The following is an 18,130-nucleotide window of genomic DNA, read 5'->3' as shown; positions in this document are numbered from 1 at the left end:
TGACAGGTGGGCCCTTGAAGCCACCAGGAGCCTTGGAGAGGCAGGGTGGGTGGGGGTGGGCCTGCTGCCATGCTCTAATTATTCAAAGGTCTGTCATGTGGAGGAGGAAGTAGGCTTGTCCCTTTGTGTTCAAAGGCAGCGAAAGGATGTGTGGGTGCAAGCTCTAGGGAGACAGAGTTTGGTTCTGAGAGATGTGAACATCAGCAGGACTCAGGAGGCTGTGAGGACTCCATCCTGGGGCACTGGAGCAGAGGCTGGCTGGCATGCAGGTGATGGAGGGGCATGGGGAGACAGGCCTGGCACTGTGTGCCCATCCACCCTTGACCTTCCAGGAGAGACCTACACTATGTGTTATTTTGTGTCCCCATATGTCCAAGTCCTAACTCCGGGGGCCTGTGAATGAGATCTTCTTTGGGAATAGGGTCTTTGCAGCTTTAATCAAGTTAAAGTGAGGTCTTACTGGGGTAGCGTGGGCCCTAAATCCAGGGACTGGTGTCCTTATAGGAAGAGAAGAGGACATACAGAGACAGACAGTCATGTGAGGGCAGAGGCAGGGATTGAAGTGATGCGATGTAAGCCTTTCCAGAGTGCACAGCACTGCCGACACCTTAGTGTCAGGCTTTCGGCCTCCAGAACTGTTTAGGAATAAAACTGTGTTGTTTTAGCCCACTCAGTTTGTGGTAGTTTGTTACAGCGGCCCCAGGAGACAAATACCCCAGCCAAGCAGGTCAGTGTCCCACCTTCTGGGTCCCTTAGAAGATGGAGAAGGTAAGAGGAGACTGTTCAAAGTGCTGGGCTGGGTGTGGCTAGAGGAGCCCATGGGCTGGCTCCTCTTAGAGCGTTTGGTGCCTCATTCAATGGGAAGAAGCCAGTGGCCGGCAGCCTGAGAGTCAGCGGAAACCTGACTTGTCCACCTGTCCATCGGCACGATGGAGCACTTTTGACAGAACTGATGTGGCCGCAAGCACATACTTATTGAGTTGTACTTAAGTGGGCCCCTTGGCTAGCAGGCTTACAGGATGTGGTGGAAGGCACTTTTGTTTTACCAGTATTGCCAGGACCATGTGGCCCAAGACGAAGGTGTGAGTCGGGTGGTGATTAGTATAATGGGGGTTCTGGGGCCAAACTGTTAGGTCAAGGAGATGGCACTTTTTCCTCCCCACCCCTCTGCGGAGTCACTTAATTCTAGCTGTGAATGGAAAAGAGAAGGGCGAGGAGAGAGGGTGTCTGGGTGTGTAAGAAGCTGTGGAGGGAGGCAGTGTGCAGACAGACCCGCGGTAGCTACTGTTTACGGGCAGAGGGGGCTGGGGTCTTTGAGTGGCCTGCAGAGGGGAGACCAGCCTCTTCCCCAGAGGCTGGCTTCTGATTGAGGGCTCATCTGCTCCTAGAAGAAGAGGGGACTCTCCCACTGCCTGGAGGACCACTATCAGTGTGGACTTTTCCAGCCCTGCTCAGCCAGTGGCCCCACAAATGTGGACCCTGTGATCCTCCTTGGGCCCCAGCACAGGCCATTCGTGTGTTAGAATGGTCGTCCTCACCCAGGCAATTTTGTCTTTGGGAGCGGGCCATCCTGTCTTGCCCTATGCCCCTTAGCATGTGGCCTGGCCAGGCCCTGTGGGCATGCAGCTGGCCTGTGAGCCCAGGCACCTCAGAGGGGCAGTGGGGCCACTTTCTACCCTCCAGATCTCTGTGGATCTGAACATTGGGGTGAGTGTTCTGGGTGGTGATGGAGAGGGTGAAGGTCTGGTGAGAGTGAACGCAGCGTCTCATGGTGATGTCTCAGAGGGCAAGCAGGGAAGAGCCTTGCTGGGGAGATGGCCCCGCAGGCCGATGGCTCCCAGGGGCATCCAGGCCCTCTCGCTTCTTACTGACCTGGGCTTGGTGCAGGGAGAGGGAGGCCACCCTGACCTCAAGGCTGAGCACTAGGTCCATGGGAGGCGCTGTGCTCTTAGTGATGACTGGTTCTGGCTGATGAGACAGGAGGAGTATCTTCTAGCATAGAGAGTCAGCTTCTGTGAACGGTTCTTGGCTTCTAAGAGGGGCCTCAGGATGTTGCTATGGATCTACCGCAGCCCTCCTGCTCCCAGCCTGATGGGAGGTGTGAGGCAGGCAGGGGGCAGGACCTGTGTCCTGGTGACAGAGGGAGGTGCTGGATCACCCAGCCCTGCACCAGCCCTAGCCTGGACTTCCTGTTATGTAGGATCACTCTAGGCACCAGGAGGCCTACACGTGGGATCTGGAATCTGTGTCTCCCAGGGCCACCAGCACCCTGAGTCGCTGAGCCTTGTTCTCCCTGGGCTCAGCCTCTGGGGCACTTATTAAAGTGGCTCCCACCTGGGCAGAGATCCTCCATCTTTATTTCGTCCTTGGCAGGTTGGTATTTTCCTAAAGGAGCTTCCCTAAAGTGCACAGGAAAGATAAGCAGTAAACCAGAAGCTGCAGTTGCTTGGCGTCCATGATGCTTTGCAAGCACGGATCTGTGCTCCCAAGGACATTGCTGTTGGGTCTCAGTGGCTCTGAGGCTGGCACAGCTTACCGCCAGTCACCCTTGGTTCTGCCCCAGGCCGATCTCCTCCTTGGGTTTTCAACCAAGCTGCGGGGATCAGTGGTAGGAATAGCTGCTGGCAGATCCTGAGGCCAGACCTGGGTGGGGAGGGGGCGGGATTCTCAGCCTTTCCAGCACCCTGGCTCATCCTGCTCTGGTGAGGGCCTGAGTCTGTGTGGAGCTGCTCTCAAGGCCTCAACCCCTGGTCCCCGAAGGGGAACCCCGTGTGGAATCTCCTGACCCTGGGGAATCCCCCTTTGCTCTTCTTGGAGTTGGCCCCAGCTCTGACCCCTATAAGCTCCCTCGTGTTCTCCATTCATTTACCCCTCTTCCGTGGGGCTCCCGGTGAGACCACAGCGGGAGGGAGGGACCCCAGGGGCTCTGCCTGTACCTTGTCCAAGAGGAGCCCTGGGGGACCATCCCTAGCCTCTTTGCACCTCATCTGTTGTCACCGTGAAACAGCAGACCCCAGCCCAAGCTCCCATGTCCCATTTGAGGAACGTGCCTCCTTCCTGGCAGAGCAGCTGCGAGTTCCTCTGGGTCTCTTCTTGGGGAATGGCTTGACAAAGTCCAGATGACTGCAATCTTACCGTTCCCAAACTACCCTAGACATCTTACCTGAGGTCTTAGCCTGCTTCTGGAGCCATGACAGAATAGTGCAAACAGGGTGGCTTAAGCGGCAGGAGTTTATTTCTCACAGTTCCAGAGGCTCGAAGTCTGTGATCGAGATGTGGTGTGGTCAGGTTCTAGTGAGGGCCCTCTTCTGGCTTGCAGACTGCTGCTTTCTTGATGACCTCACACGGTGGGGAGAGAGCTCTAGTATCTCTTCCTATTAGGGTACTAATCCCATCACAAGGCCCCAATCCTCAGGCTTCATCTAACCCTGATCACCTTCCACCTCCAAATACCGTTACATTGAAGGTGAGGGTTTCAATGGGCTTCCCCGGTGGCTCAGTGGTAAAGAATCCGCCTGCAGTGCAGGAGCCGCAGGAGACACAGGTTCAACCTCCCTGAGTTGTGAAGAGCTCCTGGAGGTCATGGCATCCCACTCCAGTATTCTTGCCTGGAGAACCCCATGGACAGAGGAGTCTGGAGGGCTAGAATCCATAGGGTTGCAAAGAGTTGGACATGACTGAAGTGACTTAGCACGCATGCATGAGTGCTTCAACATATGAATTTTGAGGGGATGCAAGCATTCAGTCCATGACACCTGCAGTGAGAGGAAGTCAAGTCAGTCCTTCAAAATGATGATATTATTTATATCTGAAGATACCACTAGCCAAGGGGAGCCTCCTGCTCCTTGAGTTCAGATCAGTGTAGAAACATTCATAGTATTAGTTATAAAAGTCAGTAGTAAACCTTTTCACTGTTGCTCAGAATTGATTACCTTTCATACATGTACATCCCCACCCCAATATCATTTATTCATCAACAAATTCTCAGATATCCATTGTTGCCTGTATACACACACACACAGACCTACACACACAACTCTGGACATAACCTCTTATTGGTTTAAATTACTCTATTCTTTTGCTTCTCAGAACTATAGAGATCATGCCTAGGTAGCCTGGAAGATCTTTGGATGCCCAGATCTGGCTGTTTTTCTCACTGATCCATTTCAGTAAGAGAAGGTCTCACAGAAGGGGGCTCTCTTTTGAGGGTCATGTCTTTAAATCAAGTTTGGTTTTTTAAAATATTGCAGAATTTGGATTACAGAGGAAAAAACTTAAAAAAAATAATATTTTTCTGTAATCATAGAGCTGATTTGTTGACAAAGGGCATTTTCCTGCTTGATGCTTAATTGTAGTGTTCTGTATTATAAAATTTTCCTTTAGTGTCTTCAGCCATCCTTTTAGTATTCTTTGGCTAATTCAGTCATTAAAAAATGATGTTGTGGAAGAATACTTAGTGATTTAGTATGAGACATAGTTAAGTGAAGAGAAGTTATAAAATGGAATGTACAGTATGATCCCACTTAGTACCAAAAATATATATTCTATGCATAGGAAAGTCTGGGAGGGTATTATGCTCAAAATGTTAACAGGAGTTATTTTGGGGTAGTGGGATTGTGGGTTATTTTAAATTTTCTTCTTTTTGCATAAGTGTAGTTTCTAAATTTTCTGCAGTGAATATGTATTCCTTTTATAATAAGGACAAGATCACAGATCATGCCAAAGGCTGTTCAGATTCTCTGACCACAAGAGGCCCAGTCTGCTCCTCCTGTGCTGGACAGCTCCCATGCTCAGCCCGGGGTTGCCCACCAAAAACTTCCCTCCCAGCACTCCTGGGACTCTGGGCTGGGCAAAGCTGATGCTGGTTTTCCCTAGTACTGAAGTGCCTTGGCGACCCCTCCCTGACAGGTGGGTTTATCACCACCCTCCTTGATGACGTCTAGTCCTCTGCTGTACCCATGCCAGCCAATGGTTGTGCTGATGGCATGGCTGGCTAAGTCCAGGGGTGTGGCTGGGGCATGGCCTCAGAAGGATTTCTGAAGCCTGGACAGTACCCCCCCCAACACCTCCCCAGTTCTGGAGGAGGGCTTGGCTCCCAGCACCTGCCCGCAGCTGGGAAAGATGGACAGCTCAGCCTGTCCCATCCCCAGGGTGGTCCTACGAGAAAAGCGAAGGACAGAGCCTGCATGGTAGAGAAGGCCAAACCCCAGCTACCCCACCAATTAGCTCTTCATCGACTCTCTGAGCCTCAGCCTCCTTAACCTACAAAATGAGGATGATGCTGTGAAAATGAGATGAAATACAAGGTTCAAGGACTTCGGGTGGGGCTTGAAACAGGGCAGGTGCTGAGCATATATGCCTCCTCTTTGTCACCTTTAAGAAAGGCATAGTCCAATTGGGGACACACCCACCCTGGTATAAACCAGTTAAGTCCACTGGGGAAGCTTCTACATGTCAGTGGACGTTCAGCTCCAGATTGATCAGGGCTATTTCAACAGGAGTCATTCATTCTTTAACACACATGCATGTATGAACATACGTTTTTAACAGTCGCCTGACAAAAGACACTCACGGAGCAGGGACTGGTCCCTGTGGCCTTGCTTGTGTCCTGGGAGTCTAGTGTGCAGGTGATTCAACAGTAGCCACCCCTGGACAAGGCAGCAACCAAGCTCTCCAGCATCATCGAGACAGAGACCAGAGCCCCAGGGTTACTCCTGGCTGACCTGTCCTGGAGAGCGGCTGCAGGAGCAAGGGGAGGCTCCCTACTCTGAGGCGTGGGCCTCCCTCACTGGCCAGGTGATCTTCCTCTCCTCTGACCTCCTAAATATTGTCCGCTGCCCAGTCTACTGACCCTTGGACTTTGGATCTGTCCACTTGTCTCCATTTCCTCGGGCACCAGCCCCATTGTTGGCTTCCATGCCTGCAGCCTTGATGCTTCTGTCCTGCAGTGAGAGGCACCCTCCTCCACTGCAGGTTTGCTCATGCTGGCCCCTGCCTCACCCATCCGTGCTGCCCAAGGGCTCTGAACGGTCCAGCCTGGCTTTGCGGCAGGCCACCCCACCCTGCCTTTAGGGCCAGCACACGGGGGACATGACAGCAGGGAAACAGGGCCCACTGTGCTGTCCTCTCACAGATCTCTCATGCAGAGGACCACTTTGGGATGTCCTGGAGAAACAGGTGAGAGGTGTCATGGTGGTTCTGGTGAGACCTCCCTAAAAGAAATCAGATGAGGGCTAAAGAAACGCCGAGGAGGGCATTGGGCCATCTGCTCTGCTTCCTGGAAACCTGAGCCCTGACACAGCAAAATCTGGCCATGAGTATTCATATCACACGAAGACCCTCTCTGGCCTCAGCCCCCTCTTGAATTGGTGTTTGCTCAAGCCCATCGCTGGTGGGCGAGTTTGTGTGCGTGGAGGAAGCTGGTCAGGTGAGCAGCTGGTCAGGAGGGAAGTGTTTCAGAGATGGAGGTGAATCACTGCGAACATGATTGGATTTACAAAAATTGGTTTGACACAAATTTTCAGGAATCCATCTGGGCTCCATGAGAGGTAGAGCTGTTCCCTTTTCTAGATTCCCAGGAAGCTTATGTTCTGGGGAAACTGGGTGTATTTGCTGCCAAAAGAGGTTTTATTTTTAGCCAAATGTGAGAAAGGGAAGGGGAGCCCAGAGGTGGGGGCCGAGGTGCCCTGAGTGGAGCCTTGCTGGTGGGAATAGTGGCGAAGAGGGCAGCCCTCGAGGTGGAGACTGGGACCTGGCCTCAGAGGGTCTGCCACCTTTTTCCTTCGGGGGAAGACAGTTCCCTTCTGCAAGCGTCTCTGTGGGCTGGGATGCGATGGTGCGGCCAGTCTCCTCCCCCGACTCGTGTGCTAAGATGAATACCAAACGCTACCAGCCATCACGCGTTCTAAATTTACAGGGTGCTTGTCCTTCACTGGTTGCTTAAAAGTGAAGCTGCCTTAGATGACGAGGATGCTAAAGCTGGAGCAGTGTGGCAGCTGCCAGCTTCGCGGGCCCCACCTGCTGGCCTGTGCTGCCCTCCCTCGAGCACTGCGGCCTCCTCACCCCATCTGGGCCTCCGGGGTGGGGCAGCGGTCAGAGGCCACAGGGAAGGGTGGGCTTGCAGCCGGAGCCCCTCTCCCCTGAATGCAGGCACAGTCTGTGTGGGGACTGAGAGGTAGGATCTGGGCACTTGGCAACAGCACTGATGTTTCTCTGTGCCGCACCTTCCAGCCAGGAGCCGGCTGTTCTATTTTCCTCACCACCAGAACCAGCCAAGTCCTCGGCCTGGTGGAGCCCCCCAGGGGCGATGCCCCAGGAGAGCTTGAGGGGGCACAAGCCGGCATCAGAATGCCACCCCCTACATCCACCACCAAACCGCAAGTGCTGAGTCCACTGCTGAGAACAGACCCTCTTAAGATGCACATGGCCTTGGAAGAGCTGTCCCCCAACCCCTGAACTCCCAGAGGCCCATCATCTGTGCACCCTCAGCACTCTGCACACACCTTATGGTTCTGTAATGAGGACCCATATGAGCTTTATCAGGGTTCCCCCAGCCCTGCTGTGGACACCCCAAGGGCTAGGACAGAGTCTCATTGTCTCTGAAGCCCCAGAGCCGAGACAGGCCAGTGCCCAAGGATGGAGTGAGTAAAGGAACTGGGGAGAGCCCACCACCTACCCTGGTTTCTCCTGGTCTGGCTCGAGGGGCTGGCTTGCCTCTTAGTGTTGAATTTCGTGGATGGATTTCACCACAACCTCAAAATAAAATACTGGCAACTGAGCTCCAGGTGAGCAGTCGCTGGCATGGGCTGAGGCATGAAGATGGAGATGGCATGGTTCTGGCCCATATGCATCTCATACACTCGCAGGGAGCTGGACACGTGCACCACGTTGGGTGGATGAATGCTGGCAGGTGTTTATTCGCAGAGCGCTGAGAGCGATGAGAGAGGGTGAGGAACATGGCATTTTGAGGAGGGCCAGAGGCCTGGGGCGCCTGGACCCTTGCAGACGATGGGTGGAGTGCAGGAGGCGGGGCTGGTGGAGCATGTGTGGGCAGGAGGTCTCTGTCACAACAACTTAATTTGGCCATCAGTGTGAAAGCCACCTTAGATAATATGTAAATGAATGAATGTGGCTATGTTCCTATAGCTTTGTTTACAAAACAGGTGGAAAGCTGTGTTTGTCCCCTGACCTTGATTTGCTGACCTGTTGTAGAGTGTCCAGGGACTCCTGGAAGCCTTCGGGTCCGTCTTTTTCCCTTTGGTGGACAAAAGGCTCTTCTTCCTTTGCTCCCTCATGCCGGCATGCTCAATCTGAGCTTCCTTGACTGGTAACATCCTTAACGTTCCCCAGCATCACCTCCCATGACATGTGTGTAGGTCTAGCTCATTGTCTCCTTTAGAAGGTCCCTCTTCTTGCACAGACTTGAGTCTGCTACCTGGGTCTGTGTCCAGCTTCCCCATGACCCCCTCCCCACTTTCACAAGCACTCCCCTCTGCACTTCAGAACTGGCCAGCTCCTGTACTGAGCACCTTGCTGGTGGCCAGCTGCCCCAACCAGTCTGTAGCTCCCTCCCTTCTTTGTCTGAATTCCTCTAGACACTCCTGGTCCCCAGTTGCCTCTCTCCTGGGAGCCACAGAGCTGGTTCCTTGGGTGTTTGAAAAATGCAGATTCTAAGTGAAGACTTGTTTCCCTGAATGCCTCTCTTCACCTCTTACTGGAAGTCTAGACTTTGCTTCCTGACTGTAAGGTCTCAAATTCACCTGTAAGCCAGGTGATTTATGTGGGGTAGGGCACAAGCCTTTGTTGGGCTTTGTGGCATCTTGTCAAACAAAATAATCTTTTCCCTCCTAACTTGTCTTTGGAAAGAACTGTAGACTTGCAGGAAATTGAAAAATCAGTGCATAGAATCCTAGGTACCCTTCATTGGGATGAAAGTGAGTTTTTGACGTCAGGAGTATCCTTTGGGCTCCAAAAGAGGTCTAAAAAGAAATAATTTGGATTGACTCTGAGTGATGTCTTCCTGCCCCATTTGCACCTGCTCACTGTTCCCTGGGGGCAGTTACTTAGCCCTACTGCCTTCATCCCGCTGGAGAGTTTTTGAGCAGGGCTTTGGGGGCACAGTGTGCCAGGAAAATAAGCATTGCCTCGGTTACAGTGATACCTGGGAAGTCTCAGGTGGGAAGGAGAGGCACTTGGAAGAGCTGTAATATGGAGGTGTCGGCAGGAACCCACTGCCCGAAATTTTTAGGGGAGAATCTTTCCTGGCCTCTCCTGGCTTCTGTGGCTGCCGGTAGCCCTCGATGTTTCTCAGCTTGTAACTGCATCACTCCAGCCTCTGCCTCTGTCGTGACATGGCCATCTCCCTGTCTCTGTCCTCTCTTGTAAGGACACCCATGATAAATGCCCTACTCTGACACCCCACTCCAGTACTCTTACCTGGAAAATCCCATGGGCGGAGGAGCCTGGTAGGCTGCAGTGCATGGGGTCGCTAAGAGTCGGACACGACTTCACTTTCACTTTCACTTTTCACTTTCATACATTGGAGAAGGAAATGGCAACCCACTCCAGTGTTCTTGCCTGGAGAATCCCAGGAACGGCGGAGCCTGGTGGGCTGCCGTCTATGGGGTCGCACAGAGTCGGACACGACTGAAGCGACTTAGCAGCAGCAGCAGCCACTGTGACCTCATCTTAACTTATATCTTATTCTATCTACAAAGACCCTGTTTTCAAATAAGGTCGCATTGAGAGGAACCAGGCATTAGGATTTCAACATTTCTTTTGGTGGGTGGGCGGGGAGGGACACGATTGAACCCACAGCAAACACGGACCAGGTAGAAAGAGGGAGAGGCCAGGATTCCGTGTGCTGCTCTGCTGGGACCCCACCGTGCCCCCTCCATTTCTTCTTGGAGCCCCTCCTGGCTGGTTTTAATGAGGTGCTGCCTGACAGCAGACTCACTGAGAGGCACTAACAGGCGCACTCTTCTATTATTGTGGCTGCCAGCACTCCAGGACCAACTGGGTTTACAAAAATAAAGTTGTATCATCTGCTGCATGTACCGCATCCCCTAAAACAGGTTATTAAGGGGAAGTGGGGAATATCGGAAACAGATGGAGGAGTCTTTGATTTGCATAAGGTGCCATTTGCATGGCTCAGAAGCCTCTATGGAGGGAATAATGTATAGAAATACACATACGTAAGCCCTTGGTTGGGAAACAGAGGCACACTGATCAACCACAAAAATAGATGTGAGAGAGACCGGGCTAGGAGGGAGAGGGAGGGGGAGGTGGGGGGTGGGAGGAGAGAGGATAACAAGCAAAACCAGTGCCCAGCACAGAACTCCCAGCGCAGCTGTGGGGCCTCCCTCCCTCCAGCTCCTTTTCCAGCACTGTGGTTTCAGAGCTGATGGATTTTATACATGCAACAGCAGAATGGTATTTCTGAAAGATCTGGCTTTTCTTCTCTCTCCCAGAAGGGCAATTGGTTAAAAAAAAAAAAAAGACAAGAAAAAGAAGAGCATAGTTACCAGCAAGCTGGCTGGATGATCCTGGCAGACAGAAGTTTGTGTGCGTTCTTAGGGTCCCCTGTTGCAGAGAGCTAGTCCTGCACACAGAAAGAGACAAGAGTGAGGAATGCAGAGAGTGGTGATCCTGCCAGGAGAGGAGATGAGATGAGAGAGTGGGCTCAGGATGGTGATACCTGATCTTGGGATTGGCCGATGGTGGCGGCAGGGGGAGTCCTGAGGGTCTACCACCTGTGAGATCCTTCTGTGTCCCAGCCCCTCGCAGTTCTCAGCCTCACTGGCTGATGCTAAGAGCAGGAGGGGCTGGGCTGGTATCACATGGTGATTTTGTCCCACACTTTCTCACGTGCCTGGTTCTCTTACCAACACAGGTGTCACTGGAAGATGGGAGGTGGGTCACTGTCTCTACAGGGTTCTCTGCAGAGAACAAGACAACCTTGGTACAACTGTGCTCTGACCCTTTAATTGTATGTACCAGGGTGACGGAACTGAGAGCCAATGTCTGTTTCATGTCCAGCTACTGGGACATGGTTTAGCCAGAACAGAACTACTTCCACCTCCTACCTACCTTTGATTTGTCAGTTCCAGGGTCCTCTGCTCTGACCATTCTGAACTCTCTGCCGATGAGACACTTCCTATTTTGTGACCTGTTTCAGTAGTGGGATGGGGGCTGCTCCTTGGCTGGGCATGTGGAGTGCTGTCCTGCCATCACTCTCTGTTAGTGCCTGTTGATGAGGGAGTATCACCCTACCTAACTCCCCGGGGCTTAATACCATGACAGAGGCAGCAAAATGTATGGATGACTGTTGGGGTCACCTCTCCTTTGGGAAGGAAGCTGCTTGGCTCAGTGCCATGGCCGTCTTCCCCATGAGCCTTGTGAGTGCTGTCCACTGGCCTGCTGACCAAGGCAGCTGGTTGACCACCATGGGGCTATGCTCCCCTTGTGGAATGGAGCTGTTGCTGGGAGGAGGCCACCCAGGGCTCCACTCCCCAGGCCTCTCATTCCTGGGGGTCATGTGACTGGTTCTCCTTCATGGGCTGTGAGTGGAAGTGATGCCTGTCACTTCCTGGCAAGAGGTAAGTACTGGGGGGCAACCTTCTTTCCTGGCTCTTGTCTCTGGGTTGTGGCTGAGAGATGGGTGACTGTGGGGCCCTGGGCCCTGCGTGGGAGCTGAGGCTGACTGTGAGGGGTGTTGTGATGTGAAGACCCGTGTACAGCAGTTGGCTTGTCCTGGTGAATCCAACCGCTTTCCCTATGCTTTTCTACCAGGCTGGATGTTAGTGGTTTCCATACTGGGTGGGTGACATCTGCAGCATTTTGCCAGTTATCTCAAGAGACTGGCCAAAATTCTAAAGACAAATGAGTTTCCATGCCTTTTGGTTTGAAATTTATACACAGGACATATACTCAGACAAGAAAAGAGATTTCCATTACAAAACTCTGAGCTTAGAAAAATAGATGGTAATGAGTGGTATTACAATATACTTCCCAAAGAATTCCAGTAAAGTGCCTTTAAGACATTGAGATCCCGGCAAGCGTGAAAACTTCAATTTGATTTACATGTACGTGATTAGAGAGTGATTCAGAGGTGCAGATAGTCCTTCCCTATTAGGGGTGGAATGGGGTTAAGAGAGAGCTCTGTGGTGAGAAATGAAACCAAAATTGCCAGGGCACAGCCCCTATGGAAAGAACAGGAATTATTTTCTTGGAAATGAGGATCACAGGCTTTTTCCCTTATTGGGAAGCTCACTGGAGAATCCATGTAATCTCAGCGGAGGGGCCTGCCAGGTGATGTGGAGGTCTTTACCTTCTGACTTATCTGGTCTGGAGTGCATTAGAGATTCTCACCACCTGACGTACCTGTGGTCCTTTAATTTACAGCAGCCTTGTCAACCAGGGGAGGTTTTACACCCAGGGGCATTTGGCATTGTCTGGAGACATCTTTGATGGTCACAGCTTGGGGGGCAATGGCAGTGCTCTGGCATCTAGAGGGTGTAGACCATGGACACTGCCCAACACCACACTGTGCCCAGGATGGCCCCACCTGTCAGGGGTGCTGAGGTTGAGAAACCCTGACTTATAAGGGCACCTGGCAAGGTTGGGAGGTGCCAGAGGGCCCTTTCCATGCGAAAGCCATGAAGACAACATTCTTTAAGCACCATGGCGGGCACTTGTCTGATGGTGAATTATACGCTGGAATCCTTGTTTTTGAGTTACGTGACTGTGCAGGTCCTGAGCATGTGGTGCCTGGGGAGAGTCTGTAAGAGGGGTGACTTCTCTGCTTCTCAAGGCATGAGGCGGGGCAGGGCTGCTTTTACAGTTGCTTCTCCAGCTGTGGCGTTTGCTTCCAGATGCAATGCCCTGTGCTCAGTCTAGACTCAGTGCCCTGCCGGAGGCAGCAGTCTGGGACTCAGCATTCCACACATTGTTGATGGGGAGCAGCTTTCGCCACTTGAAGCTGACATCCCGGGGAGGGGACCTTGCTGACCACTCAAGAACACTGCTTTGCAATGGACCCCCAGGGTGGACGTGCTGGGCAGGAGAGAGAAGCCATTGTCTTGCTGTTGTGTCTCCTCTTAAAACCGCTGAAAGGCTGGAGCAGAGCTCAGCTGCCTCTACCAAGCAGGGCGGATGGGGGAGAGGCTGAGTTAGGCACAGAGGAAGCCGCTTGCCCACGTTAATGCTGGTACTGTTTGTAAATATTGGTTCTAGGAAACCAGCTCTAACCTGCGGTTTGTCTGCCATGTGTTGGTAAACCTGCCCGCACATCACTCTTGGCAGTACTCTTCTGTCAAACTCATTTCTTATCCAAATGGGGAATAGAATGATTTCATTATTCCAGAACTCTCCAGAATCCTGGGTTCCACTAACTCATTTCTTATCCAAATGGGGAATGGAATGATTTCATTATTCCAGAACTCTCCAGAATCCTAGGTTCCACTCCCTGGAGGGAGAGTGGAAGTTTCCCATCACAGAAGAAGGGTCTGGGGATCATTTAACCCAACTCTGGTTTTAACAGTGGGGAAACTGAGGTCCAAAAGGGAAAAGCAAAGAGGTGGTCACAAGTGTAGAACTGAAGTCCTGGCCTTTTGTCTCCCAAAACAAAGCCTAATTCCCCTAGGGGGGAAAACATAGGACCTCTTAGGGATGTCTGGCAACTCATTTTGATGGCACTGAGGGCAGGAAGGGGAGGTGAGATTCAGGACACAGAGACCATGGGAGGTAAGGTACCAGGATGCTGGACATCCTGATATTGGCCAGTTGGAAAGGTTTGACTTTGATTAGTTTTGCATTTCATCAAATTGCATTTAATTTGTGTGTCTGCCAGTCTTCCACTCTCCCATTGGGCAGACAGCTGTCCCACCCCTGGTCATACTCCTGGCATCTGGGTATTTGTCTGATGCTCAGGGCTCGGGCTTAGCAACTCCTGTTGAATGAACCAATGGATTCCTTGATCCATTCTTTGATCAGCTCATGGGGACACTGAACTTGAAAGAAGGAAACTCACTGACTAGAACTTTGGTCTTTTTACCATATGCTGTAGACTGAATGTTTCCAATCTCCCAATATTCACATGTTTAAAAGAATCTCTGATGTGATTGTATTAGAAGGTGAGAGCTTTTGGGCTGTGATTGGGTAATCAGAGTGGAGCCCCGTAAATGGGTTTATGCATGCGTGCTAAGTCACGTCCAACTCTTTGCAACCCTAGGGACTGTAGTCTGCCAGCCTCCTCTGTCCACATTCTGTCTCACAGTTCTGGAAAGCCTGAGATCAGGTGCTGGCATTTGCTGTGTCTGGTGAAGACTCTCTGGCTGTGGATGTCTCACCACGTCCTCACAAGGCAGAGAGAGACTGTCTCTTGGTTCTTTTCTTCCAAAGGCACTAATCTCATCATGAGGGTCCACCCTCATGGCTGACTCACCCCTACTTCCAAAGGCCCACCTCCAGATAGCATCCCACTGGGGGTTAGTGTCAACATGCGGTACTTTCAATCCACAGGATGGGGGTGGCCCCATGGAGCTCCTGGCCCTGGTGTCAGTGGGAGAGTTTCTGTGTCTCAAGATGGAGCTAGGGACTTGTAGATACTGAGGAGGGCTTTTGAGAAGGAAGAGACTCTTTAGACTCTTGGACTCGGGGCACGGTGATGCCTTCAGTGAGACTTCACTACAGAAGGCTTCTGTAGCCAGAGTAGTTTTCAGAACAGGCATCAGAGAGCAAAGACACCTGGAGATTGTGAGTCCTCTGGGGCGCCCATTGTCTCCCAAACACCATTTTCCAGCCTTGGAGGCATACATACTTTTTAGGGGCATTTCATTGACTCAATTGACATGAGTTTGAGCAAGCTCCAGGAGATGGTGAAGGACAGGGAAGCCTGGTGTGCTGCAGTCCGTGGGGTCACAAAGAGTCAAACATGACTGAACGATTGAACAAAAACAACTGGGGTGCAACTCTCTACCATGGCCTTAGTTAATTCCTACCTCCTTCCCTGCCCCACGCCATAACTGCGATTGGCTGCCCCACAGTGGTGGGTGTAATAGGTGGGCTCCCTTCCTGGATCCTGGAGCAATAACTTCATTGAGAAACTTGGCATGTCTACTTCACCCTCAATGGGAATTTGTCAGGCTATACAATTAAAGGTTAAACTATATAGGATTTTTAATGACCTGAAATAATTCACCTGTTTATATTAGCAAAAAAGTAAATTGAGAATATATAAATATTGAGTCTCCAAAGGACTGTATACAAACACTCATTGCTCAAGGCATCCTTTAGACAGTGGGTTTTGCCAGTACATAATGGATTATAAAATGGATAATGCCCATTGATCCTGTAATCCCATTTCAGGAAACATGGAGTGCAGAAATTGGTAAAATACCCAGTCTTCCTTGCACAAGGATACTTACATCTGCACTAAAAAGTGGGAAGTATTTAAACAAACTGTTAATAATGTGCTATCTTCAAGAATGACAAGTTTGCTGATTATATATTTACATATTAATAGAGGATGAGATGGTTGGATGGCATCACTGACTCAATGGACATGAGTTTGGGTAAACTCTGGAAGTTGGTGATGGACAGGGAGGCCTGGTGTGCTGCAGTCCATGGGGTTGCAAAGAGTCGGACACGACTGAATGACTGAACTGAACTGAGAAGAACCTATTGAAATAATGCCAAATTAAAACTGAGTCATGTGAAACAGATTCCTGACAATAGCAAATGTAAGTCAATGATGGGAGAACTGGGTGCCCTTCTGTTCATCCAATGGCTTTTATATGACTTGCTGCTGTGGTCCAGGCCCTGGGAGGCTGGGATACGGGACGGTGAATCCAGACTTCCCTGCCTTGAAGGGCCTGCTGACTAGTGGTTGGCAGAGTCGGCTAAGTCAAGGAATTCCAGGGTGAGTGACCACTGCTCAGCAGGGTGAGGACTGGGTACTGCTGCCTGCTGCCACCCTGTCCTGGTGCCCCTTCCTGGAGGATGGGTGGCTAGGAGAAGGTCAAATATGTGTGTGTGAGGGCAGGACATGTGTGGTGCACACAGAAGCCCAGGGCGGGAGGAAGGAGAACACATGGCAGGATGGGGGACCCACCTGGGGGTTGCATGACAGAGGGCAGAGTGAGATACAGGCAGTGAGGGATGGAGACAGAGGCAGGCTGATCACCTAGACCGGCAGTGGGCACCTGCTGCTTTTACGTTAGGTCACCTATGCAAAAAAAATTTTTTTTTATAATAGCTTTAATGAGATATAACTCACACACCATATAACACACTCATTTAAACCATTCAGTGGTTTTGAGTATATTCAGAGGTGTACAACCACCACCACAGTCCATTTTAAAACACTTTGTTCCCCCTCTCCTCCACCAAAAAAAAGCCCCGTGCCCTTAAGCTGTCACCTTCCAATCCTTCTATACCCTCAGCCCCTGACAATCACGAATCCACTTTCTCTCTCTTCAGATTTGCCTGTTCTGGATTTTTCATCTAAATGGAATCATATGACTGGTTTCTTTAACTTAACATAATGTTTTTATACGTTATTTTTTAATTGATACTAAAATCTAATTTGGTACTAAAATGTTCTTAAGAGAAAAATAATACCAGTCCTTTCTGGCTAGAAAAAGGAAATTCAACTTCCTTCAATTAGAAAAAAAGTAGCCATGTATTAGACGGAAGGGCTTGGTGGAGAGCACAGTTGAAGATCCAGAGGCTGAATTTTTTCTCTCTTCGTTAGTCTCCAAACTGATGCCCCCAGGCCTGTGACTTGGGGAGAGGTGGAAGGCGTGGCGGGAGGGCTCTCCTGGCTCAGGTCATGGGGGATCACAAGTGGGGAAGGGCTGTAGCTTCCTGAGTGAGGGAACCACGATGTGGCCTTCCTCCCCACCACTCCTACTTTGCACCCAAGCTCTCTGGTCCCTGCCTCTGAGAACCAGCATTGTCTATGGTGTGACCACCCCACAGGGCAGGACAGGGATGAATTTCCAGAGAAGGGGTGCTTGGGCATTAATTAAACACAGACCACTGTGCACCCCGTTGCCAAGGACTGTGTTTTTTTCTTATTTCCTCCCTTTTACTTGGTCCCTCCTGTCCCTACCTGCACACCTTCCTGTGCTGGATCAGCAAGAGCTTGCTCCAGTGTCTGTGGGCTGCTCACTACCCCCTCCTCATGCCTTTCCTTTATCCAGCCATTTGCTCCTCCTGGTTAGGGTTAGGGTTAGGGTTAGCAGATCCTGAATCACAGCCCAGCACCTGGAACCCAGCCCCTCTGGCCTACAGTCCCAGCGGCCTTATTATTACTCCATCTCCATCCTGGCCTTGGTGGAGCTCTTTTATCCCCATCCCATTTTAGGGTACCTGCATGAGAGATAAAGCCCTTATTCTTATATTGTTTTTCCTATTATGACATTCCTCTTAGTGTAGAAAAGTGGAACAATACCAAACATCAGAAAGAAAAGAATCCTTCTTTCATCCTGCTACCCTAAAAGATAAATAAATATGGCTCTCTTTGTGCATATTTTACACGTGCCTGTGCTCTCTCTTTGTGACCACAGAGTCCTGGTCCTGCTCCCGCGGTCCTTGCTGCCTTTCTTCCTGGTCCTGTACTTCTGGAGGAACCTCGCATGGCCAGGATGGCAGGAATTAAAAAGCAACACTTTTCCTTAAAGTCGCTCAGCAGATATTTATTGAGCACCTACTGTGTCCCTGGTGCTGTTCTGCAGGCTGGGGAATCACAGGGACCTGGCTCACCCTGCTGGGAGTTCCGGCCACTGGCAGCCATGGGCTCATGTTTGTGTGATGAACCAGAGCAGGGGCTCCAGGTGCCTGTCATGTCCCAGATCAGGCACTCCCCTGCCTGGCTTCACACACAGTGGCCTCTACCATACGTGGTCTCTGACTGTTGCCTGCCTGTGCCTCTACTTCATCACCTGAGCTGGAGAGGGGCTGTTTCAGTCCTTTTAGGTTGTGTAATCTCGGGAATTAGATGACACCGTGACCTGACCTCCACTCATCCAGAACTTTTTTATTATGCTCCAAGTGCTTAAGTGCTCTCAAGGACCCAGGAAGTGGTTTTTGTTCTTTTTTTTTTTTTTTTAATTTTATTAAAGCATAG

The 18,130-nt window shown here is 51.1% G+C and overlaps 1 protein-coding gene and 1 non-coding gene across 2 annotated transcripts in view; one reads left to right on the top strand and one right to left on the bottom strand.

Annotated features, from left to right (window-relative positions):
- Nucleotides 1-18,130, top strand: part of LOC145540694 (uncharacterized) — a 440,299-nt gene that overhangs the window by 185,892 nt on the left and 236,277 nt on the right. The gene's annotated exons all lie outside the window — the stretch shown is intronic.
- On the bottom strand, nt 4,084-4,162 carry LOC145544017 (small nucleolar RNA U2-19). Its single transcript, XR_014081242.1, has one exon. It is a non-coding gene; the product is annotated as a small nucleolar RNA U2-19 (small nucleolar RNA).

Source organism: Giraffa tippelskirchi, chromosome 3 (genome assembly GCF_054371585.1).
Source record: "Giraffa tippelskirchi isolate mGirTip1 chromosome 3, T2T-mGirTip1v1.2.pri, whole genome shotgun sequence".
In the NCBI taxonomy this organism is placed as follows: Eukaryota; Metazoa; Chordata; class Mammalia; order Artiodactyla; family Giraffidae; genus Giraffa; species Giraffa tippelskirchi.
The sequence above is the reverse complement of the archived record's forward strand: the minus strand, read 5'-3'. Positions and strand labels throughout refer to the sequence as shown.